Source organism: Meleagris gallopavo, chromosome 4 (genome assembly GCF_000146605.3).
Source record: "Meleagris gallopavo isolate NT-WF06-2002-E0010 breed Aviagen turkey brand Nicholas breeding stock chromosome 4, Turkey_5.1, whole genome shotgun sequence".
Lineage (NCBI taxonomy): Eukaryota > Metazoa > Chordata > Aves > Galliformes > Phasianidae > Meleagris > Meleagris gallopavo.
The window spans coordinates 70,108,798-70,134,237 of NC_015014.2; the positions used below are offsets into that span (position 1 = coordinate 70,108,798).

Sequence of the window (25,440 nt, forward strand, 5' to 3'; positions counted from 1 at the left end):
TCTGAGACACAGCCTTTGAGAATTCTCACATCTATATTTTGCTGAGAAGCAGTGAGAGCATCATTCCATATGGCTCAGGAAAACAAGGCAGTCAAAGCAAAGATGGAGGGAATTTTAAGACTGCAGTGATAAGATCTTCTGCAGAGTTTATAGTAACCTCGCTGCTTTGCATTGTGACTTAGCTGTCTGCTTTTTGAAAAACATAGAGTGATACAAATCAGGATTTGTGAGGGAAACAAACAGCCCACCCATTCAAGAGAAAAAAAAGGCATGAAACCTGGATCTTGCTGACAGCTTGTTGATGTTTCTGTGCTCTTTCTGTAGGAAGGAGACCCCCAGCTCTCTGTGAAGGACAGGCATGAGCTGGCATCGAGTCAGAACGTCCTTGTGAAGGTGGGAGAGAACTGGAGTGTGGGGGTTCTTCTGCCTTTGAAACCACCTTTGTGTGAGTAAGAATTGCAGCTGTCCTGAAGAGGTACGTTGGTGCTTAGCAGAGATGAGAGCATGCAGTTTGCAGCTAAACTAGGAGATGAGTAGGTGTCTGAATCGTTTTCTGCATATATCCAGGTCAGAATGGGAAAAGGAGATTTTCTCCTCTGATGCCTGTAAGGTCCAGAGGCAGCATCTACAAAGCACAGGTTATGTTCATATTCAGTAGGGTCCCATCTGGCCTGGCTGAGGTCTGCCTTTTTCACATCAACTATAGCCTCCATCCTACTTTTCTCCTTGCAGAATCCCAATTTCCAAGCTGTTGGGCTGACTGCACAAAGGGAGACGCTGGCTCAGCGTGTTAAGACCACACTGAACATTTATAGCATAGAATGAAAAAGTAAAGGTGAAATGTGCAGCCCAGGGCTCTGGGTTCTTTCTTGTGAGCTCCTGGGAATGGAATTTTTGCCCATTGGACTTGAGCTGCTCTAAAAAGCACAGAACAAAAGCTGATCTTAAAAGTGATCCGCAAAGGAATAAATGGCAGGCACCTCTTTGTTATTCATGTATGGCACTCAAAGAGCACTTGAAATGGTTGGGATTTTCAGCGGACATTTTCTTTATTTATTTATTTTTATTCTTCTTGGGTTTTGGGGGGGTTGGTGTTTGTGACCCAGGAGCAGAAATATATTATGGCTGGCTGGGAAACCCATGCAATTGGTGACATCAGGAGACACATGTGAGTGAAACAGGCCTAAAAGGGAAAAGCCAGGCGTCTGGGACTGCGATATTCTCCAAGAGGCAGCCTGGCCTTTGTCTTTTACTTAATTTTATTCCTGCCTGCCCTGTGCTCCATGCCACATGATTTATGCACTGAATCATGCTCAGCAGCCGTATTCACAAGCTGGCACAAATTTATTTTTGTCTGCTGGCCAATTACACCAACTGCCTCAACTGTTGTTTATTTTCTTCTGTTGCATCCTCTTGAGTTACCATTAACAGTGTCGCTTTTGAGTAAAGATGGGCTTTTTGGCAACAGGGCCTGTCGGCCTGCCAAACTAATGGACCATGTATGTTATCTAACAAGTCAAAAGGGCTCCAATTTCAAGACAGCCTGCAGTTGTTGTGGCCACCTGCAGTGCACTGGCAGGGGTGTAGGCCACTGACCGTGTGGGACGTGTCACCCTGGCTCAAGCATGTCCTTTGGTACAGATTGCCTTTAGGAGAGGATGTGTATGGGCTTTGCTATGGAGAACAACAGCCGTTCTGTGGCTGATAGCGTAACACTGGGATGAAGAGCACCCCACATGTGGCTGATCTGGATGGAGGCTGCTGCAGTCGCCAGAGCAGGACCCAAGCATGGATGATCCTGAGAAACCTACATAGCGACAGCCCCTGGACTCCCCTGGCTGAGAAGAGATTAATTTAAACAGCCTGAAAAGTAGCAAAGGGAAAAGTCGTCTTTCATGAGATGGAACTGTGACTGTCACTTTCTGAGGGACAACCCTGTACCAGGTGTGCAAGCTAGCATGTGGTCCTAGCCTTAGCAAGATCCTTTGAATATGCAGGCCCCGATTCCTTCTCCTCCAGTTCCTTATCTTAGCTTGTAAAACATCCTGCATATGGCCAACAAGGCTATTTGTGTCTCGCTTACATGCAAATGTGGAGCCATCTCTTTACAAATCACCACTGACTTGCAAAATCCTCCAGCCCTCTGCTGCCTTACTGTCTTTGTGGTCACGTGCGCCCTATTTGCTGCAAATAGGATGGTGGTTTACTGCAAACCTTGGAGAAATGTCAGTCCATCAGCAGAGATAGCAGGGTACTGGAGGACTACAGCCTGCGTGGGTCACAGCTACAGCTGAAATGGCACCAGGCATAGATCAGGTGCCCACACTAGGGGTTTCAGACCACAGCCTGCATTTGTAGGGCAACTGGGAGGAAAATGTTGTCTTGTTGGTCAAATGAGCAACATTGATGCTCACAAATATTCTCCATATTGTTTCATGAGGAAGGCTTGTATGTTTACATTTACACCTTGGAAGATCATTTCCAGGGCATGGCAATGAGCACATTTTAGCTGGACATTTTGAACAGAAGGGTGCTGGGTTGGGGAGCATCCTTTAGAGCCAGGATGGGGATCCTAGTGGCCAGGTGGGCTCAGAGGCTCTGTACTGAACTGTAGGGACAGTGCTGCCTAAAGGACTGCATTGTGCCGGGCCTGAAGGCTTGTAGGAGAAAATGGAGACACACCATGGCTGAATGTTTTGGTCAACATGTAGTCTCTCCCTCTTGCCAGACTCAGAATCTGTACCAGAGCTCCTAAAGAACAGAGCTCATGTGCTGATCCTCTCTGAGCTGCACTCTGCAATCAGAGCTCTTGGAGTAGATCCAGAGGAGTGCCACAAAGATGATCAGAGAGCTGAACTGCCTCTCCTATGAAGAAAGGATGAGGGAGCTGGGCTTGTTCAGTCCAGAGAAGAGAAGGCTCTGGGGAGACCTCACTGCAGTCTTCTAGAACTTAAAAGACGCTTACAAGTAGGAGGACAAGCAGGAAGTGAGGCTACTCACTGTAGCAGCAGAAAATCGTCCTCCTTTTCCCAGATGAGTAAATAAAGGAGCTGCTCATGGAGCAGAGTTCTTTCAGAAGCTCTGCTAAATCTGCATCTTGCTCTGCAGGTTATTTGGATCCAGAGGAGGGCCACAGAGATGATCAAAGGGCTGGAGTACTTCTCTTATGAAGATAGATTGAGGAAGTTGGTCTTATTTAGCCTGGAGAACAAAAGGTTCCAGGGAGACATCACTGTGGCCTTCCAGTTCTTGAGGGGAGCTTTAAAAGCGGGAAGGAAACTGACTTTTTACTGATAGTCTGATAGTGACAGAAGAAGGGGGGATGGCTTTAAACTAAAAGAGGGGAAATTTAGGTCAGAAGTTAGGAAGAAATTCTTTACTCAGAGGGTGATGAGGCCCTGTCACAGGCTGCTTAGAGAACTGAAGGTGCTCCATCCCTGGAGATGCACAAGGCCAGGTCGGATGGGGCTTTGGGCAGCCTGAGCTGGTGGGGGCATCCAGACCACGGAAGGGGTGTTGGGACTGAATGGGCTTGAAGGTCCCTTCCAACCTAAGCTGTTCTAGGATTGTGTCTAAAGCTGATCCTACTTCTAGAGATCCAAACCCAGCACCCTACACACTTGCTTATATTGCAGGAACAAGGGCTCTACCAGCACCTCAGCAAGTGGAAAGGGGAGAGTCTTCCTATGACTCTTCAGCAGCATGTTTGATGTTTGCAGGCCAAAAGTGTTCACATGTGAACATGGCGAGCGGCTCAGCAGCTGAGAGGTGTCAGCGTCTCGCTCTCTTTGAACCACTTATGCAAGAAACCCCTCACATGGTTACTGCCTGGCTGTCAGCTCGTCACCACACCGTGCTAGGCCACTGTGCTGCAGAACAGCAGTACCGTGCTTCTAGACGTGCTGCTGATACCACAACATCCTTGACCAGGCTGGTGCATGCCCTGCATCCTCTGAGGTGGTTTCAGGGTGTGTTTGTCTTCAGACAAAAACCAATGCTCTGCATGCCTCCAGAGAGGGTCTGCTGTCTGCTAAGTGAGAGGCAGGATGTGCAAGCAAAGTCAGGCCTGGTGTCACCAAACCCAGACTCATTTCCTCCTCCTGGTGCTCAAGGCTGTCTGGAACAGAGGTTGGACCTGAGAGTCATTTGTAGCCCTCAGCAAGCTTCTCATAAACAGGAAAGAGCGCTGTGGGGAGGATGACAAGACAGCAATCAGTTCTGCTTTGTCTTTTGTTCTTCCCCTCCTCTTTTGTCTTAAGATTAACAATGCCTTGTTTGATTTGTTGCACGGACAGCTGCCAGATGGAAGTAAAACTGTCCTTCAAGAGGGTGGCAGTCCTTAATGGAACAGTCATGGCTTCATCCTGCCTGCAGCTGTGGAAATGCCACCTATTGGGCCTGCTCCTGGCCTGCAGCCGCTGTGCTTGAGGAAGTCTGCATGCTGGAGGGGAGGTCCTAGAAATGCTAGTAAGTGACAAGGACCTTGGGCTCTTCGCCTGGGTCGTGTTCTCTTCCTCAGACTTTACAGCTCACAAGAGGGAGGGAGCCTTCCTTACTAGGGCATCAGACAGTGTGCAGGGTGTTATCTCAGCCCTGTGACAGCTCATTGTTTGGTCTCCTTCTGTAATGTCGCTGCAATCAAGGGGAGAGAAAACTTTTGCTTTCTGATTGTTCTCTCTATTTTTTTGTTTGGTTGGTTGGTTGGTTTTGGTGTTTTTGGTGTTTTGTTTTTTTTTTTTTGCTGCAGCCCCCTGTGCCTGCTGGTATCTTCCCCAAGTGCCTGAAGATGATTGGGAAATAGTCCCTTCTTGAGTCCCATTATTGAGGCTTGTCCTGCTGTGGAGGGTGATTGGTCTCCATGGCAGGAAGCTGCTCTCTCAAAGCAGATCTCTTCAAAATTAAAGAGAAGAGTTGGTTCTCTTCTGCGTAGTCCATTCCTTACGCTTTGCAAATTTTCCATTGAAAATAGGGATGGCTGAGCTGGTGTGATGCACTTCATCCTGTGTAAGGGAGGCATGGCCTAGTGATAAGGACACCCAGCTGGACCAAGAAGTAGGAGCCAGGTCTCTGTTGTATTCCCAGATTACTAAGACTCATTTTTCTCCACTTCTTTCTAGCTCAATGAGTCTGCCTTTTGTGACTGCCTGTTGGGTCAACCTCAGCAAGACAAGCCTGGACCCAATAACAACAGTGTCCCCCTGGTTAAGTCACCTTCCTGCAACATGGGGAGTTAAATCCTTTCCAGATGGCGGAGGAACTTTTATTTCTCATATCATGGGTGAGCTGCTGCTAGTGAGCAGTACTGTGCAATGCAGCTTCTAGTGGCTATTTTCAGGTACTTTAATGCCTCAGCTGACTTTTTGTAACTTATCTTTGACATGGGGATGCACCAGCAGAGTTTCCTGATTCCTCCTTGGCAGCTAAAATAGCAACAAAAACAGCATGGAAGTCTCCATCCTTCCACACCTCCCCCTGACCCCAACAGAGGTGTGTGAGGATTTAGATTTGTTACATGCCTACAAGGCACTCAGCTCAGCTCAACAGGCTCATCACAAAGTTATTATAGCCTGTGTGCTCCTCAGTGGATATGAAGTGGTTAATGACTGACTTGTAAAACTGCTCTGTGCATGGGTGAACTGTGTAGGTGTTTTCAGAAACAGCTGTGCCAGTTTCCCCTGTCAGGATGGGCTTGGGTGCTGGCCAACTTTCCTGTCACTCTCTCTTTGTGTGATTGAGTTTTGGTTTTTGAAATCCGTCAGGTAGAACTGAAAGTCAAAAATTGAAAACTTGAAAAGCTGAGAGTTTTTAGTATTATTTCAGAGCTTGATTTGTTTTGCAGGATTCATCATTGTGAATACCATTGTTCTAGAACTCTGTCAGATGATGAAATCAACCTACTACTGCTAAGAAGCACCAATTTGTAACATAAACACTGATTATGTCAGGAGTAGAAGCCCAAATCCATTTAGATGATGCTCATCAAAGATCTCTGTGGTCAAGATCTATGGTCTATATACAGTGTCTGGAAAGCTGGGCTTGAGTATGTGTAGGAACTACTAAATAGGCCATTTTGACACCCTAGTTTTCAATGTCCTACATCATAACTCCTACAATGCATTTAGTAGCTTGTGTGAAAGTCTCTCTAGAAAGTACTGTCTTCATTCTGCTGAAAATGCATTTGTACATTGAAGCCTCTGGCAGGTGCCCAGGAGATTTGCAAGAAACATGTAAATGTGGCACTGAGGGACGTGGTTAGTGGGCATGGTGGGGATGGGTTGATGGTTGGACTAGATTACCTTAGTGGTCTTCTCCAACCTAAATGATTCAGTTATTCTTTACAGCCACGTATGGTCAAGACCTGGAGAAATCTCTTCTAGGTCAGAGAAGTGGACTGCTATTACCTCAGTGGACTCATTTCCTGAGGACAGTAACAGGTGAGATAGATTTTGTGCACCACATCCAACACAGCACATGCAATACGGTTTGCTGTCTGCTGTTCTCAATACCCAGACTTTGTTTTACAAGCTATTGAATCTGTCACGTCCCCCTGATGCTGATATTTTAGGAGAAACTAGAGGCTTCTAGAATCATTTGTTCCCATACAAAACTGGAAATGAGTTTCCACCCACTGTTACTATTTATAAGCAAGTAGTAACAGCATTAAACTAGAATCCCTGCTGTTCCTGATGCTACTCAAAGAATACATGATTGTTACTGTCCCATTACAGGTTCAGTGGGTGTGAATGGTGCAGCTCATTTTGAACCATTTCTTGTTTATTCTTATCACACTTGAATACCTGTGAGTCAGAGGTCTCTGGCTTTTTTCCTCCTCTCAGTCTACATTTACAGTCCAAAATGGTGGGGTTTCTGGTAGATCTTGTCACTTCTATGTAATTTGGCATTTCAGAATGAAATACCTAAATGAACTTAGGCTGCTAATTGCCCTGTCCTCTGTGCTTGTTACGGGTGACATCTGGGCACATTGGTATGAGTTGTGAACAGTCATGCTTTTGGCAAAGAACCTAAGCCAGAACTAGAGGAAATGAAATCTACAGATAGAAGAGTGTATTTCTGATGCCACTGCAACCAGGGACCCATCCATCCCTTAGCTTTTTTTTTAAGATGAATTGTTGATTCAACTACTTGGCAGTTGGGTGCCATTTTAAACCTTTTGCTATCTTCTTATTGAGAAAATTGACTAGGGCTGTCTAAAATTTTCAATTTCCTTTTTATTTTCTTTGCCCTGCACTGGTTATTCCTATCATTCTCTTTTTCAAAGTGATTGAGCTAGAATTTTCAGACGATTCCTCACAATGGCTCTAGTTCTTTTCCTTTCTACGCATGGCTACTGTGGTTTCTCCCAGATAGATTAATTCGTGCTTATTGACCCTTCATTTTACCAGTCGTTTCATTGCCTGGTCACTCAGCATAATGTCACAGTTACTCATATTCAGACTCAGATCTGAAAATCCAGGATAACTTACAGCAGCTGGTCACTTGACCATTTCATTGCTCATCCCTTTTCCAGATCACTGTGATGGTAGTAAACAGAAGAAATTCAGTATAAATTCTCAGGAGCTTTCTTCTCCCAGAAGCTTATTATATGTGTTATATATGTACACACAAAAATTGTACACATAGAAACATATGCATGTGTATGTACCTGCATTATTATATGTATGTGTGCATATATATAATTATTTATACCAATTTATAACTTCCTGTATTTCATTCTAATGAGTTTATGATACATCATGACAATAATTTCTTTAAGAACCTTTACTGGGAGAGAGAATTCAGCTGTCTGTGTTTTTCAAAAACTGGGTGCAGTGAATCAATAAAACAGCTCTGGCGCTCATGTCTGACAATCTAGAAATATCTGATGGATTTGTGAGGTATGGCTTGTCTTTATAAAAGCTATGTTGACTTCCACTGACCAATTGATCGATTGAACTATCTACTTCACACGGATACAATCCCACACTGAAAGCACTACTGTTGCAACAGCAGGCCAGACCAACTCTACTGTTGTCTGGCTGAGTCTTGAAAACACCCAAGGGTGGAGTTTTTACCTCCCCTCCAGATACGGGTCGCAGAGCTGCACCATACACCTCCAGAAAAAAAAGTGTGTCCTGATGGCCAATCTGAGCTTCCTAAGTGCAATCTGGCAACCTCTTTTTCTACCCTTTATTACTGTTCCTCTCTTGACTTTTCACCACTGCCAACAAGAATTTGATTCCATTATTTATCGCTCTTCTTCAAGTAGTTTGATTTTTGGAGACTCTCCATCCTTGACAATATTGACAACTGGAGCAAACTGCTCTGAAGTTGAGTCCTCTATTCTGAGCAGAGCTTAGAGTAGGGGTTTACAGAAGCCCTTTCCAACTTGAATTATTCCATAATTTTACAGTCAGGCTGGACTCCAGTTTCTCCTCAAGGGAAATCCAAGGTGATGTGTTAGGAGGTATCATCTACTATATCTTGGCACTCCAGATATAGTTTGAAAATTTCCAAGACATGTATTCTTGAGTATCCTTGGCATCATGGAGCAAAGTGAGCAAATCAGCACAGGAAGCGCTTTTCAAGCATTTCCTCCATGCATTCAGTTGATATGCCAGTCTTAAGAAAGAGGTTGTAAACTGATATTCTGCCACTGTCTCGAGTTGTTAGTCCATTTTTTTGGATTCAGTGCTTGGTAGAATAAAATGGTGATTGGAAAACAAAGCTCGTGTCAGCCCTTACCAGCAGAGCATTCTTTTGAAGGTAAAGAGCTGGAAGGCAGAATGGTAGTAATAATGAATCCTATCAGAGCCAGCAGCAAAACACTTAAATGCTGAAATAATTCAGCATCTGCTGAGAGCAAGAACTATCCATATAAAAGACACTAATCTGTCATAGACTTTAAAGCTAGAAAGGATTATGATGATCTTTCACTCTAACCTACATAATTCAGACCATAAGATATCATTTCACATCTAGCTCTTATCTTCCAAGTGAGCTTGAAAAAGGCATCCACTCTTGACTGAAGTACTGACAGTGATGAAGATTCCACCCTATCTTTGGGAGATGATGGTAAGATTAGTTATCCTGACAGTTATGAAAAATACAGTCTATTTCAGTGCTTTGTTTCAGCTTTCATCTACTGGCATTTGTGATGCTTTTTACTGAATTATGTGCTTTTCTACTATCAGGAAGTTTGGCTTCCAAGAGCAATTTTGACCAGCTTTCTTACCTTTTTCAGTGTGTGGTCAAAGCCTCAGAAGGACCCAGAAGAACTATTTCTGGCTGGGTTGTAGACATTTCAGATAACCTTGACCTTAGCTTGTTTCTGCTAATGGTGATCCTTTGTAGAACTGAGATAATGATACTTCCCTCCCTCTCACAGGTGTTGGCTGGGAAAAAAAGACCATTAACATTTCTCACATGCTATAGTGGGAGGAAAATATTGGGTCACACGGAGATCAGAGGCTGGATATTGCATTCCAAGATGTGGTTTAGTGCAGCAATCTTATCTACTGGAAACTGAAGTCCTCTCAAATTGCTGCAAGATATGAGCTGCAGTTTCATATGTGGATAGTGGTGCTCTGAATCAAAAGACAATATCTGAAAACATTTGTCTACAGTGGTAGTTGGATATCTGTGAAAGAGAGAAGATATTTGGGGACAGTAAGGGATAATTGCTTTCTTTGTAGGGGACTCCGGGATAAGGTAACATAGACCAAGTGAAGAGTATTTCTCATAGCAAAACACTTACCAAGATGTAAAAACAGAAGCTCATCTATTCGATTCAGTTCATCTGTCTACTCTAAATGGAGCGTTTATTTGTAATGGAGCCAGTGGTCTCAGTTATCAGCCATACCTTTTACAGTCAAAGCCTAGACCAAAATAGCTCCCAAGTCCTTCTGATTTTCTATTTTTGTCAGTGATCTGCTTAAATGCTGAGGACACACAGACCAATCTAATTGGCTAAGCATCAGTGCTAGAGGAGTGGATCACCTCCCTATATTTAAAATGAACATATATATGATGTCCTTGAGGTGGGAGAGCAGGGGTACCTCGTGCTGCCAACTGCTGAGTCATGGCTGAAAACCAAGGAAGATGAACCACTCAGCACAATGCTGGTGTCTCCCATACTGTTGCTCTGTGGTGCTCAAGATGTGAAGCGCTACGTTGGGATGAGCTGAGACAGAAGATGATCTGCCTGTTTTGCCTCCTGTGCTAGGGTCAGCCTTTTTTCATCCCTGGTGACCAAGTCTGGATGGAGCTTTGCTGATGATGGGGAATGACTCAGTGGTATGAGACTCCCCTCAGTCACGTGTCAGGGAGTAGGTCTTTGCTTATAGATCAAATAAGACCTTCAACTGAAATTCAAAGGAGGTTTTTCCTGTGGTTCACTGTTTTCTGTTATACATCAGTGATATAGATGGCTTTATTTTCTAAAGTCCAAAATGCATGTGATGCTGAGCTGATATTTAGGCTAAAAATCAATAGCTCATTTTCATACACAGGGACTGAAAGACTAATTCATTTGGCTCTCTTCTTTCCCCCTGACACGTTATCATAAACAGAGATGCCTCCAAGTCTGTATGACAAAAATCATTTATCCTCTATGGTAAAAACAAATACTGAAACAGAAATCTGAGCCTAGTTCTAGATTATTCTGGGTCAAGTGCTTTGGTCAAGTGCCTTATATAGTTGCTTTGTAGTATTTGCTGGTTCACAAAGAGTAATTCAGCATTAACATGTTAAGTCAATAAATTTCCTCTCTTCTGTGTCTGTTTTTACATAGCAGCTGAAACTGATGAATCCTGCGATGGAATCATCAGTGGGAATGAACAGTACAAGATGCATGTCTGGGAGCTTTTGGGATGAGTTGTGCTAAGTGACGCTGGGTGCTATCAGTCATGTCTTTTTGGAGACCGCATGCAGTCCATACAGAATTACTTATGGAAAAACAAAGTCACAGGGCCTGATGCTGGTAGTTTGGCCACAGCTTCCAGCCCAGGCCACGACTGGCCATGGCAAAAACAACAAATTCTTTCATGTTGTTATGTATTTAATTACATAAACACTGGGGAACTCAAGTCTCAGCCCAGATCTCTCTTGAGTAATAATTACAAAGACTGCTTTGGCAAGATCATATGTAGCTAGAATTGGCTGTTGGTGTTTTCTCCCTTTCCCTTTTTTAAATAGATGTTTCCAAAGAGAAAGCCTTTGTAAATGAAATTACTATTTCCTTTCACAAGGTTTTGAGGAAAAAAATGAAAGGTTCCGGCATTTTCCCACTCACCCACCCATCTTGGATTTCATTCAGATATGATGTGCTCATGACAATATTTTGGCTTTGACAAATGGGAAACTTTTGGATGTCATTGTGGAATATAGGTGTGTTGTGTCGCTTCCTTTTTATGAGGACATATCCTATGATTTTTTGCTTTGTTCTCTTTTGGGATATTTTTTGTATCAGATTAACAATATACTGCAGAGTATTTTAATTTTTTACAGGCACTTTGGTGTTTTTTACAGGCACTATACAAAAATATTGTTTCTCAGGCTTCTAAAAGCTCTGCTTCTGAAACATGACAAAAAAAGTATATCAAAATGGATAATAACCCTCGATCCTTGCCATGTAGAAACCCAAGCTCATCTGCAAACTAAGCACCAAGCGCTTATTTTACAGCATGACCTTTCCTGGTGCTTCCCGACTCATCATTCCAATGGCATTAGTGCAGTTGGAATGGAAATTTTGGTTTCATTTGATTATATGATACTGGGAAAACTCTTGTGGCATCACTAGTTTGAATTTAACAGTACAAGCTTGGTCAATGGGCTGCTTCATTGCTTTCTATCTGTCATGTAGTTGAGGACACAGGAGCTCTGAGCAACTATGTCCTCCTCTCCTGTCTCAAGAAGGGAAAAGCATTTGCTTTCTCTCAGGAAAAAAAAAAAAAAAGTGTTTGTGAAGTTAGGTCTCTTTGAGAACAACTTTGTTTTTAACTCAGCCCTTATTTGTACTGGAGGAATTACACTGTCTTGTGTTATGCAATAATTAGACAGCATGCAAATCCCAGCTCTTCCTGGGAATGTTGGATTCGCCCCATTAGCAACTTCCATGCATTTTTTCTGGCCTTTTCCATGCAGTGATGGCTGGGTGCCCCGGCAGACTTTGAAGTCATGGGATGTTCTGGAGGGATGTGTGGTCACCAGGGGAACAGAAATAAGTCTGGGCTGTGGATCGAATTCAGGTTGCCTGGTGTGACTGGGAAAAGCACGGTGTGCAAAATGATTTAATTTAAATTTAGAAGCAGTGTTGTGGCTGGAAAGGGCTGATGAGAACTTGGCACTCACCTCCTCAACTCACCCTGTCTCCTTCCACAGAAGGATTGTTGGCCTCCAAACAGAGCACTGCTGGTGTATAGCCTAAGCAAGCACCCTTTAAACTACATTTTTGCTTCTGTAAACTGTTTTGGTAAGTCATTTCTTAGCATCCAGAGCAGCCTTTATGTACCAGTGCTCTAGAGGAATGGAGGAGACTCTGTTCCACTGAGTGGATGATGAACCTGTGTGAGCTGCCATGGCTGAGCTGTTATCATCTGCATTTGTGTCTTCACACTCCAGGTAACAGATGAAACCAGTTGGGTTGATCTACCTTCTGCTAAACCAGTACCTTCAGTGCTACAAAGGCACTCTGTGATGCACAGGAATCAGTCCCATCTTCACCTTCTCCTTGGTCTCTGCCAGCCCTCTCCATGGACAGGGTAGGTGGGATCTGGGCTTATTCTCACTGTCCTCATCTTGGCATCACTTCCAGGCTTGTCCCTCTCACATCAAACCCTACCATTCACCTGCAGGAATGTGCTGCCTTCAATTGGCTCTAGTGCAACCTTAGGACACATACCTGCTGCAGGGGAAGTGAGAAATGGATGTCATTGTCGACAAGAGCTGAAGACTGTCATCTCCTAACAGCTCTTTCCAGTGCTGATATGTTTGCTTTATTTTGGGCAGCAGACTTGATGACCTTTTGATATTGCATTAAAAGCTGCTTTTTTTTTTCCCCTCCAGTTTAATAGGGGGAAAATGATGTATCTTTTAAAAAGCTGACTATTTCATGAAGCAACAACCTGGCATTTTTTGCCCCTGCCAGTTTGTGTCCACCAGGTTTGACATTTGCTTTCTACCCTCTGTAATCAATTGCAGTGCATTGCACCCTGAAGAGAGGACTGTCATTTGACATCAGTGCTGCTTAGCTTGGGTCATCAGGTTTGGTAACAGAGATGGACTTTGAACAACCATAGTCCTGCTAACATCTTTGGAGGGAAGGGAGAGGGCCTTGTTTCTCCTTTCTGGCCTAAAATGAAAGCAAAATAGTGCCCTTTTCCCTAATTTCCTCCTTGCACAAATACTTTTGCCTAGGTTGCCTGGGGCAAAGACCTCTGTCAAATTTTCTGGTCACAGGCACATTTAGATGAGGGTATATGAACTAGCATCTTTGCTCATCTCTTCCTTTCCTGTCCTCAGTGACCTCAGCTCAAATCTCCAAGCCTACAACATGCAACCATGAGTTGTGTGGCTCATTAATCCTTTTGGCCATGGAGCTCAGAGGTGAAAAGTGAGGCTGGAGCCTGAGGAGTAACCTCTCCTCATGAGGTGGTACCTACCAACAACAGGTGGACAAAGCCTAGGAGCATCAACTTAGGAGCTGTATCATGGTGTAGTGCTTAGACATGGCGAAGAACAGCATTGAAAGCTGTCACCAGGAAAGAAAGAAAGGAGAAAGCAAGGGTGGCATCTTCCCAAAATGGAGTGTGTTGCAACTGCCTACAGATCTGGCTTACAGAGTGATGGGGTATGTGTGTGGGAGGAGAAACACACTACCAGAAATACTAAAATAATTGACTGGCTGGCAGGCTAAAACTTAGCAGAGGCTGTGATTATACTTGTCACTATCTGTTAACCTTCAAAACAGGTGCTGAGCATTTGAAGTGCCAACGTGGTGATCAGGCTGCAATCTGTATATGTGTAGACAGTAGTAACAGAAACATAGGCAGGGGGAAGGGGCTGGGGGCATGCCAAGTGGGCACATGGGCTGAAAGGGTATGGCCCTGGGCAGTCAGCATGGAAATGCAAGTAGACTTGGCTGGCTGGGAAAAAGCAGACAACCTCCCAGAGGGGCTGGGATGGAGCAGGAAGCATCTTTGGCTGATGGCAAATAGTGCTGCAAGGAGGACCATGGGGAAGGGGCTCGACTTTGCTAGGCTGATTTGGCTGCTGAAGCTTCCAGACTAACTTTATAAAAGTTCTCAGTTTACTGCAATTCAGCTGGAGGAACCTTGATTCATGCCAAGATCCTCAATTTTGACTGGCTTTTGGCTACTTTCTGTCTAGCTCTAGCTCAGTGTTACTTTTCTTTTCTTTTCTTTTCTTTTCTTTTCTTTTCTTTTCTTTTCTTTTTCTTTTCTTTTCTTTTTCTTTTCTTTTCTTTTTCTTTTCTTTTCTTTTCTTTTCTTTTCTTTTCTTTTCTTTTCTTTTCTTTAATATATTTCAGCTTTCTAGCTTCTTTTGAAAGTCATAGAAGTGCTAAACTTACAGTTTTAATAATTTTATTTGGGAAAAATGTCTGTAAGAGCACAATAGAAAAGGGAATAGAAAAAATAATTTATAAAAACTTTCATTTTTCTTACAGAGAGTATTTACATTACCAAACATTGTAATGACAAGCATCTTGGGATCTTGCAAGACTGTGTTGTTAAATAAGTCAACAAGTGGTGTAATGCTTGGCATGTGGGGAAGGTGAGTGAGTGACGTTCAAGCAGGAGGATTGGGCAGGGCTCTGAGGAATACCCAAGGAATGTGAAATAAAAGGCTTTGAATAAAAAATGTCAGGAGTGAAGATCTGAAGATTGTAAGGGTCTTAACTGACAACGAGCATGGCTGCAAAGCAAAAAGACTGTCAACACATTTAAAAATCTCCTTGCCTTGTCTAACCATAAGTAATTTGTACTAAAATCCAAGCACAAACTGGGATGGAAATGTGCTTAGACTATGAATGCAAACTAGATAATATTGAGTCTGAGTTCCACCAGGGATTCCTCCTAATTCAGCCAACATCTCAGGTTCTCCAATTGCTTTTTAAAATTACTGTACACCTGCATTATACCCTTGTTCCAAATGAGAACAGCTGAGAAACATATATCATCCAGAAGTGTTTGACGGACCTCCAACAGAAATAGCTGATTGCTGAGAAACTGGCAGGTTTTCTTTGATTGCAGATGAAACTCCAGGGCCAGTACTTTGTTTCTCCTTGTGGTGTTTATTTAACAGGCACTGGTTTGGGTGTGAAATTGGCAGCCTGGAAAATCTTTCTATCATCAGAGGTGGTGCTGCAGGGTATTGCCTCCATTTGGGGTCTGTTTTTAGTACATTCTGGAATACTGCAAAGCATGTGTGACAACCAAGTACCTATAAATAGTCACTCGGCAGTATATCTTTGAGCATCTAAGATCTCATGAAAATGTACTTTTATACCTTTGTTTCTCAAGCTGTGCATGTGCTTCCTACTCTGTTTGTGAAGTGGGGGAGTTTCCGCCAAAGGTTAAGGCTTAGACTGAGCAAACCTACTGATCATTTCTTAGTTCCATGTTGAAAGATAAAGATGGCTATAATGTGGATTTTGGGGGAAAACAGTCATGCTCCATATCCCCTGCTAACCTGGCTCAGATGCAATGCTATTTCCTGTCTGGAGCTAGAAAAGCGCATGCAGCATTTGAGGGAATGCTCTCATTTTCCTTCCTTTTTAAAAAGAGTCAAGAGACACATCTTAGAAGTGGGGAGGTCAGATTTCACTGATGGTGTTGACTATGTTTCCAGTGACTGCAGCAGGAATTTGGATACCTCTCTACATTCCCATGTCCTGATCTGTGAGTTCAACCCCACCCAACCCGACAGGGACAGTTTTAAAGCAGAACTGGTGGTGTGGAGATTGGAAGTGTGTGCTGAATATTTCAGAAAGTTTAGGGCAAAATGGGAATTTGTCTCTTCACCTCAAGGAATTCAACGCCCTTTATTTCAGCAAAGAAATTACAGATTAAAAAAAAAGGAGGAAAAGAAAAGGATATTTCAGTGATTTACAGCGCCCAGGCTTCATGGCTGTTCCTGACTTGGGTAAAGATTAGATGAGGTTGGCTACTTCTTTTCTACTTTTTCACAGATGCTTTATTTTTTCATTTTGGAGGTTAATTACCTAAGCGTGCATAAAAGTAGAGGGGAGAAGAGTATCTCATATCAACTATGGGTTTCTGCAGCTCCTCTGGACTACTCTGTTTCAAGGCTTTGTCCCACTACTTTAGCACAATACTGATAAAAAACTATTACTGCATCACCAAAGCCAACCACAAATTTACAGATTAGAGCTGGTAATCTTCAATGGACCTCCTCCATCCTTCAAAATTTGATAAGAAATGCTTTTTCAAGGAGCATAATACTGATTTTTGTGTCACTTCTTCCTAGCCCCCAAATATTTATTTTCTGAGTTATTAAAATCAGCCTCCAGAAGAGCTTCCTAATCTGCTCTTTTAACACTCCTGCTGGAAGGTATTTGGATGTACTGATATTAAAGCATTATTCCAGTTGTGACTGTTTTACATTGGTTGATTATGACTAGAGAAAAAATACTCCTTCTTTCCTTGTGGTATGGATACAACCTGTGGTTTTCTCCCTGACAGAGAATGAATATATGTTATGAACACTTCTGATTTCTTCATTATTTTTGACTCTCCTGATATTGTTGATGGGCTAATAGTATAGGGATGCTCTTGTTCTTAATGCAAACAACTTCTTTTTAGTCTTCAGTCCTTCCTTATAGCTTGCTTGTACTTGATACAGCTTCTTGAGACTTGCTGTCTTGAAACACTTTGTGTTTTTAACTTACTTGCATGGAAATCATACAAACCAATCTCCACCTTCATTACCATTAACCTTTACTTCTTGGTTAGAAAATTGTCATCCACAATTTGTAGCAATTTCAGAAGGAGATCACTGATATGTCATTCAGAGTAAAGTTTCCACAACATTCTCATGTACGTGGTAGGTAAATGGTTTTGAATCTGCCCTACCTGATTTCGAGGGTAGTTTAACAGTTTGGGGTGGGTGGCTATTATAAACTCCCTTTGCACATTACCCATTTGGACATGATCCATAAGCATTTGCTTTTGAGCTGTCTCTGCTACAGAAGAAACTAATGCATATTTGGACAGGAAATGACAGTGCAGGTCGTTTTTGCACACCTGATCCCCTGCTGAAAGCTTACGGTCACTGCTTCTACTCCATGCAGGAATGTAGACGTTTTCTCTGGGTTTCATTAGCACAGATAGATCAAAAATAGCAAACTGACTTTTGACTGAGTTTTGAGAGGTATTTCACATATGTTATCACATACCATATGTTGATTTTAAGCTGTTCTTCACAAGTAATAGTTTGGAACCTGAACTCTGAATTTCTCTGTCCTTGAAATACTATTTTATTCTTTTACCAACTCCAAGTTTAGTAACTATATGATACCTTATTTTTTCAGCATTTTCTATTAAATGTTGTGCATGAGAAAAATAAAACTCCACTGCCTTTTAAGTGCCACTCTGAGCTATGCTCTTGCAGATCTCACAGAAAATACACAGTAAAGAAGGAATCAATAACAAGAATTTCAGAGGCTAATTCATGGTTATGTGACTTTTGTAATCATCAGCACCAAGAAAAAACTCCCTCATTAATCAGAAAAATTGTGTGAAGAAATTTAAGTGGTCCAGACCAGATCTTTTTATGATGTGCTTTTAGACATTCATAAGCCAAGGCTCTTATCATCTTTTTGAACGTATTAATCCAACAGCCCTCATGCGTATAGAATTTCCAGCATTTCAGTGTCAATTTTTATCATTTGGAATTGCTGGTCTAGGAGGGACTGCATAGGATGATGCAGGAGGCACCACGGGGACATTGCTGTCCACAAGATGATATCTCCCATGTCCCATGCTCAGTGCAAGGACTAATGTGACTGAAAGGCAGCTACCAACTTCTGATGGAGCCTGAAGAAATTCATTTGGGGGTTCCCAAGATTCACTAAATAATCAGATACTGAAATACAATCCTAGGCTACTTATTTTGTCAGCTAAGAAACTGAAGACTGGTGCAGGCCAAGTACCTACATGCACAGTGTTTCAAAGAATCAATCATATCTTCAGATGTGGAGCCCGCTAGTTAGTTTAATTACCATCCTTTTTTTTTTCCTATCAGTAGCTAAATGGATCCAGTGACAATGAATCTTATTTCATTTTTAATAGATGAAAGAGAAGCAGGCTTCAAAACAGATAATGAATTTCTTCTAACTCGTCTGGAGACCGAAGAGCCATAATTCTGATTGATCAGTTATGGTCTGCTTTGGAGAGGCACCAGATGTGATCCAGATTTTAAATAGATGCTGCTACTGTCAACATTCATTCGCTCCCTCCTGGTGTAACAAAGTGAAGTCCATCTGTCTGGAGCTGTGTACTTTTTTTTAGTGGTAATAACAGTTAACATCAACAATACGCTTTGTCTCATTAGTATCAAATAATCCCTACTACCAAGGCCCTGGTTTCTGGTCCCCATATTATCTGCCATGGAAAAAAATAAAGACCACAGCAGGAGCTAAGAAGGTCAGTGCATTCTCAGGGTAATCAGCTGTAGTAAATTCAATTCTGACAAGAGAAGGCTTGCAAACGTCTAGGGAATTAAGGGATCATCTATAATTTCATATGTTGAGTGGGAAAGTGTCCTTCCAAACATTTATTAATTACAGATGAGGATGCGTATGGTGGTCGTCCTTGGAGACATTTCATCTGAAAGCAAGAAAAACAGGCTTAACTCTTTGCTGCTGCTCCCAAAGAAGAAAAATACTAGCATTAGCATTTGGCTTTGCAATAGTTTCCACTGGTATTCCTTCTCTCCCAGTTTTTATTGCTCTGTCTTAGCCACTGATGACAGTCACTCAATCTGAAACTCCTTGCACAAAAGGTTTCCACTGTAATCAATAGGGAGGAATTCCCCTACTTTTAATCTGGCTCTGTGCCACCTCTCCATGGTTTGCAGTCCTTAAGAAGTAGCAAAGAAAGAACAATAGACTAAATAATTTTGCATTTAGAACTGAATCTTTCACTTGAAGATCTTGAAGCACTTTAGAAACCTTAATTACTACCCTTTGAGGTCTGTGCTGTCCTTTCTGTTTTACAGTTGAAGAAATTAAAGCGCAAGAAGGTTTGAAGCCAACTTCATCCAAGTTGGGCAGTTGAAGGTAAGCTCTTACATCCATGTCTTTCTCCCTTAAGAGGAAATCTTTGACACTTTCAAACTCACTTTTGCACCAAGTTTTTGAAAACTTAAGCTTTTAGCTTACCTAAGAGCTTGGCAAAAGTCACCTGGATTGCTGATGTGATCATTCAATTGCCTTTAAAAAAGTCAAAGTTAAAGCCTTTTTATTTCCCTTTGTGAAACCAAGGCTGAGGAGAGGAAATGAACACTAAATCCATCATGGATAAATACTCAGGGAGAAAAAGATATATGTAATTAAAAGAATAAACCTGCCATGAGAACATGTTGATCTCATTTTACCATGTATTAGCATGGACTGGAAATTCAGAAATTTATCACTACTGAAAATCTGGAGATTTTCAGATCTGGATTATCACGACTGAAATCTGGAGAGAAATGGGGATGGATTCTGAGGACAAATACTATTGCTTGAGTTGAGATGGAGTGGGAGCAGAGATGAGGAGGGCAGAGGGAATAGAAGCAGCACCAGCACCTCTGGACTGGATTTGGTGATCTGTATGTCTATTCCTGTGTTGTATTCACAGAATTGCAAATCAGTTCCCTGACCACTCTGGGAACACACAAATGTTGAGACAAAATGGCCTTCTTCACTGCAGGGGCCCCTGGTATTTCTTGTTTAGGCTTTAGGTCATTTGGTTTGAAAAATGCTATTGCTGCCATAAGAAGAAAATGAATACCTGGTGATATCAAATACTGCTCTCCTTTTTAAACTTGCAGTGCCTCATATGCCAGATTGCAGCTATTGTATGAAGAATTTTCAGTTCCTTTTTGTGTCTGGCAGCTGATTGAAAGTTCATATTATTTATGGCAGAAAACAGCAGTGTACTTTTGAGCTTGAGGAAGCTGGGAAAGTGCAGCGGGTGTCAATCAATTAAGCTATTCAACTTATTTATGAAACAAGACAAAACAATGTCTAGGATATGAATTCCCGTCTCAATAGGATCCTCCCTGATATAAAATGTCAGTGCTGAAAAAGGGTCAACTCGTGACCCCTGAATATTCTTTTAAACTATTTGCAAATCAATACCTCTTCTCTGGGTTTGTTCAGGGACCATCATTCCCTTTTATTATAAGTCACGGGGCACAGACTGCTTATCAGTGAGCATGGAGACAGATCGCTGCACTAAAGGAACAGCTGGCTTTGGAGACCAGCCCTGACTCTCATTTATAGGGGAGGCTCAGTTCACACTACTCCAGCAGTGTTTCAAAGTTATTATAATCTTGCTTTTTACTGACACTTGGGCTCCTTTATATGTGCTGAAAGAATTCCTTCAGCATGTGAGCAGCTGGGATTATCTCCCTTTTGCTATATCAGTCATGAGTGTCATCTCCCATTTTTTTCTTCCACTTGCTCTGTGTCAAGAGGTCCTTCTGCATACAAGGGTATCTGGATTTGGGTTTTGTGATCATCTTCCCCTCCTAACTGCACTGCTGACAATAACCTGTTGGGTACAGGTAGGGCTTGAGCAGATGGCCTGATCCTCAGCTGAGCATCTGGCTTGTTAAGCTGTCTAAAAAGGCATCATCTTTACAAATCCCACTCCTAATCTCATTGCCCACTGTGTGACCTGTGGGGATTTCAGGTCAGTGCCAAAGAGGGGAGGAGGAGGAACACACTAGCAGCTGGGCATCCAAAGAGCCAGAGCAGGAGATGGAGGTGCCCCCAGTGCAGTGCATCTCAGCCAGGTGCTGAGGGTGGGCCTAGCTTCATGGCAGGGATGCAGGGATGGACTTTGCTCCTGGCTGAGCTAAAGAGCCTACCCTGAGCTCCCCTGCAGGGAGGATGTCCCCAGAAAGAACTTTGGAATCACTGGTTCAGACTTTTGGATAAATGTGTCTGAGGGACCTGTCATTGTGTCTCCTTGTGGCATCTTAACACATGGCATCATCCAGTGCATTTGAGCAGTGCTTGGGCATGCTCACATCATGACTGGTCAACTGGGAATACAACACCAGAAGAAATGTCCAGCTGTCTGCTGATTTATAGAAGAAAAAAATAATAAAGAGAGCTTTTTGCAAAAGGAAGATGAAGAAAGCAACAGTTTGCAAAGCAGTGAGTCATTCATATCAGTGATCTTGTCTACTGGCAATGTGGTGTTCCTCAGGGGAAATTGGTAGACTCATGTTTTGGCGAGGCCAGGAATGTGGTACATCCATGAAACACCTGTAAGAAATGGAACTCTTCCTCTTGTTTTCCCTTGCAAGAACTTTGAGGGAGATATTTGGTAGTAGTAATAACGTGGGAAAAAAGTGAAGAATTTCCAATAAATTTAAAATTTGCACAGTGCAGAGACCTGGAAATAGTATTGAATTGAGGCCCAATCCTTCCAGCTAGTGACTGGTTTTAAGGTAAATCTGAATTTCACAGATATATAAGAGAGTAACCTAGCCCAAATATAAAAAAAATTGGAGGAGGCTTGGATGGGGATTTTTAGAACAAAAGAAATGCATTTGGCTGTTAGAGCTCTTTGGTATTATTCTTCACAAAAATCAGAGGAAATCTTTAAAATAAATCATGACAACTGTATTAAATTCTTTAAGGTAACTAATTATAGAGATAGTCCCCTATTTTACAAGTCTCAAATGCTTTCTTTAATATAAATTTTTAAAAAGTCAAGATAGCAACCTTTCTTTTTATTTCAACCCACTTCAGTACATGAAACAGTGAGTAGTTCTGATTTCAATTCAGAGTTTGTGCTGTTGGAAAAAAAACATATCAGTGAAACATCCTTCACATCTCTAAAAGAAAATTGGACAGTGCTCCATCTGTGCACTTGTTTACACTCACAAATTCTGATGCTGGTCTTTGCTGATGTCTGCTAAGGTAAGAATATGAAACATGAAATAGAAGCCCCAAAAAAGCATCTTGTTGCTTTTTTTAAAGTTTACCTCTAATTAGAATATCTTGGGAAAACTGCTCTTCCCGTGGGTCTAAGCTGTGCAAGAATTTCTGTATCAATACAAAAAGATCAAAAGGAAAATGCACCCTTAGGCGTAAGCTGGACTGTAAAACATACTTCATTTACTGTAGAGAGACACCCTCCCATCTTCAAAGCAGTGGGTTAAATTTTCAGTTCAGACCACCATCAAGTCAGGTTATTGGGGACATTCTTAACTTTAAGTGTATGTGGAGTGTGGTACATTGTCATTCAAGAGACTGTTTGCTGATGCAGCTTAACTTTGACACGCATGGTGCTATGAAAATAATGTTTACCCCTAAAATGGTTAGGATTAAAATAAACACAGAATAGCTCACTTGCTAACAATTTCCAATTAATATGAAGTTAAAGAAAATTAAGAAATACGTAATTTCTAATTATAGGCATGAAAGCAATGTATGTAATATGGCATTAACTGGAAAACTTTAGGAACATTATGAACAATGGAATATGTGCATTGAAAATATAAATCTCCAGTCAGCCCAGCATTTGTTATTAATAGATCTTTTGCTGCTCAGTATTTCTTAGAAATAGATTTGGAGTTGGAAGTTCATCATCATGTAGCTATATAAAAAAAAAAAAAGCTGATGAATCGCAGTTGCTTCCCTCTAAATAAAGAGCAGCTAACCAGGAACCATCTGTTGGTGTATGATTACCAACTTTCTTTTTGTCTTTCAAAACAGCTTGAAAAATCAAGGGCACTGCGAGTAAAGCAGAGAGCACGCACACACGGTGGCCAGCCCAAGAAGATCGGGTCAGATCCTCAGATTAGTGCTTTTCTCTCTTGATGCACTAACTTCAGACTGACGGTTTTCATCTGGCGTGTATTTCAAACCCATGCTAAACTCTAAAGGGGTCATTCTGCAGCAAACGTGGCTAATATTAGTACAGTTGAGACTTGCAAAATAAGACTTCTAAAAGGGGAAAATCCTTCAGTCCTCTCTCAGTTTGTGAAATCAACAGGATAATATTAATTCATTTTTTTCCCCCTGCTAGTGAATAGTAAAAAGCCTGGGATACCCTGGGAAAACATATTCTTAATGGTTTTCTTAAGGCTGAATGCCCTACTAGCAGTAGGAAAGACAAAGCAGTGAGATCTAAGGCCTCTGAGTCTCTAGAAAATGGCATAGGTTTTTATGCTGGAAAAATGAGGGATTTATCCCTTTTCTTGGTCAGATGAGCCCTGGGTCAATGTACATTTTCTCTTTTTGTTTCTATTCCAGTGACCATCTATTTCGGGGTGCTTTATTTCCCCAAACCCCATCTGACTGGTACATCTCACCGCATCTGGCTCTTTGTTGCTGAAAGCACTTTGCACAGCCACGTACCCACAGCTCATACAAATCCCAGCACCCCATACATCCCTTTGTGAAGAAATGGAGAGATGGCAATGGATTTGCGAGTGAAAACCAGCTCACAGCATAGACAAAATTCTGTTATATTTTTACAGCCCCCAACTCCCACCCATGCTTCCATCTCCAACTGTCCCTCATCTCCTCCAGCTGCTCTCATACCCTGAACATCCTTACCCTGGGCTCCCTTACTGCATTCCCCCTTGTCCCTCGAACCACACTTTCCACCAGTGGCTAAGAGCAGGTGGAAAGGCAGGTGATAATATCCACAGTTATGTGCTGGTGGCAGCTGATGTGTTGTTCCCCAAAAAGTAATTAAATAATAAATATATCCAACCCCAAAATGTGTGTACAAATCCACAAAGAGATATATTCCCTTTGTATGGCCACCAAAACAGGAAGTCTCTATGGATAGCCATTAATAAGCCCCAGGTGCATAAAATTAGGCAGATCTGAAGTTGGCAGGATTGGAGCCTTGATGTTTCCAGAGGAGGCTCACAATGTGAAGCCAGAGAGCAATAGCTGCCCTATAACTACGCAAGTGAAGCAGTTGTTTACGTGTACATCTTGTCAGTTTGATGTGCTGGTTTCTGACTCTTGTCAAGTGTAAATGGGAATACTCCCACTGAAGTTTCTATTTTTTTTTTAACCTAATATACTGATGCACATGTTAGATTTGCACCAGCCTGTAAGCAAATACAACAATGTATAAGCAACTCTAATAAGCAGCATCCCATTGCATGCCTGGAAAGTCTTTAAGACTCATTAAGCAGTCAGCAAAACAGACATATTTGTCAACCATTAAATTGAAAATACTAAGAGGGGACCTGTGCACGGCTGTGATTTGTGAGGGAGTGCATTAGCAAAAGAACAGCCACAGTCTGCTTAGCAGTTGGGTATGAGTTAAAGCAGGAACTGGAGTGAGAGGAACTATTCTAAACAAATCAGCTCTATTAATACTCTGAAAGTACATTTAAAAGCAGCAGCACATACAGGCATCTCTGACTCCTCCAGAAGGAAGTTGCCATTTGTAGCAGAGCTGCTGTTGCTTTAATTTGACACTCAATATGTGTTTTCCCCACAGTATTAGATATCTTGGGCTCTATCCAGGACACATTTGGGAATGAACTGAACCCTGTAGTCCCCACGCAACGATGAAATTTACTATTTAGATTGATGTGTATCTTTGGTGACTCAAATAAACATGAAGAACATTAATTAGGGCTGCTTACTGCATTTAGTTTGCATTCACACAGCCTGATATGAAGCTGCTGTGTCCTGCTGGTTCAGCTGGGGTCACAGGGAGTGAGACAGGCCTGGAAAACAAAGCAGCCTCACTCACCTGCTGCCTAGGCTGATTGCAGGTAGCTCCAGGATGGCTTCAGGAAACTCCTTGGAATCTACACGAATTTAAATTACTAAGGCTTAAACAAAAAAATCCTCTCCAGGATTAAAGATTGGATGGAACCTTGGGCAGTTTGATCCAGTGGGTGGCAGCTCTGCCCACAGTAGGTGTTGGAGTGAGATGATCTTTAAGGTCCCTTCCAACCCACACTGTTCTGTGATTAAGTTTGGGATCATTTAGAGACGTGTCAGCAGGAGAATACTTCTGTGATATTATAATCAATGTTTTTTGTGCACCAGACCAGACATATGGGTAAATGAGTGCTAAAAATGCATCTTCATAATAATTAAAAATCAGAATTTTATCTAGGAAGTTTGGAAAAGTGAACTGTGAGGCTTCTTGACTTCTGCTTTCAGCCCTGTTTGTGGCCTCTAATGAAGGAAATGTT

General features: G+C 42.1%; 1 long non-coding RNA gene across 7 annotated transcripts in view; it reads left to right on the plus strand.

Annotated features, from left to right (window-relative positions):
- The window catches only part of LOC104910907, a 38,623-nt gene that overhangs the window by 11,298 nt on the left and 1,885 nt on the right, over positions 1 to 25,440 (plus strand). Inside the window, exons 3-11 of one of the 7 annotated variants that reach the window (XR_004159724.1) lie at positions 325 to 1,944; positions 4,296 to 4,467; positions 5,118 to 5,335; positions 6,342 to 6,434; positions 12,379 to 12,469; positions 12,619 to 12,758; positions 14,684 to 14,790; positions 18,330 to 18,683; positions 19,258 to 19,318. This is a non-coding gene — a long non-coding RNA (uncharacterized LOC104910907). Of the gene's footprint in view, positions 1 to 324; positions 1,945 to 4,295; positions 4,468 to 5,117; positions 5,336 to 6,341; positions 6,435 to 12,378; positions 12,470 to 12,618; positions 12,759 to 14,683; positions 14,791 to 18,329; positions 19,319 to 25,440 lie in introns of all 7 variants that reach the window. The other 6 variants (XR_004159725.1, XR_004159720.1, XR_004159719.1 and 3 more) reach the window with 6 other exon arrangements.